Here is a 752-nt window from a genome sequence, read left to right as displayed (position 1 = left end):
AGAAGAAGAAGAAGAAGAAGAAGAAGAAGAAGAAGAAGAAGAAGAAGAAGAAGAAGAAGAAGAAGAAGAAGAAGAAGAAGAAGAAGAAGAAAGAAGCAGCTCAATCTTGTTCATGAACAGAGATAAACTTAAGTAGGTGATGGAGGGTAAATTAAAAGTTATCAATCTTGTCAATTTGAGTTGGGGATAAGTTGTAACAGAGCGGTATGATCATTAATTGTGATATGTTAACTTAAGTAGGAATCCTTAACATTTGTAAAGCTCTGGTTGTGTTTGTGGACAACTGATCCATAAGCTACACACTGAGGAGCAAAGACCTATCTTACATGTGGGTGTCATCAACTATTAGGCCTACAGCCTGGATATAATAAAAAAGAAAAGTGAAAGAAGTCTTCTTTGTCTTCTTTAGAGCTCCAGGCTTCACCATTGCCTTTGTACATCATGTTTTCCCTGAAAAGCCTTCAGCTTCCTAACATGGACTTCAAGTAGGCTCTGTAGTAAGCTCTGACCTTTGACCTTCAACTGCTTTCCACAGTGCAGGCATTTTGCATTTTTCCACTACTGATTCCACAGAGAGCAACTGTAAGCCTACCTACTTTGTAAATCCTTTCTATAAAATCTATCCATCTAGTGAACTCTAATACATTTGGAGACGAGTTTGGGATGCCATATTTAAAAGAAAAAAATGACTATGGCTACCTAAAAAGAGAAATATTTAAAGAAGACTATCTTTGACTGTTACATAAGAAACT

The sequence above is a fragment of the Octodon degus genome, unplaced genomic scaffold, assembly GCF_000260255.1.
Source record: "Octodon degus isolate 3935 unplaced genomic scaffold, OctDeg1.0 scaffold00003, whole genome shotgun sequence".
NCBI classification, from domain to species: Eukaryota; Metazoa; Chordata; class Mammalia; order Rodentia; family Octodontidae; genus Octodon; species Octodon degus.
This window is presented reverse-complemented; position numbering follows the sequence as displayed.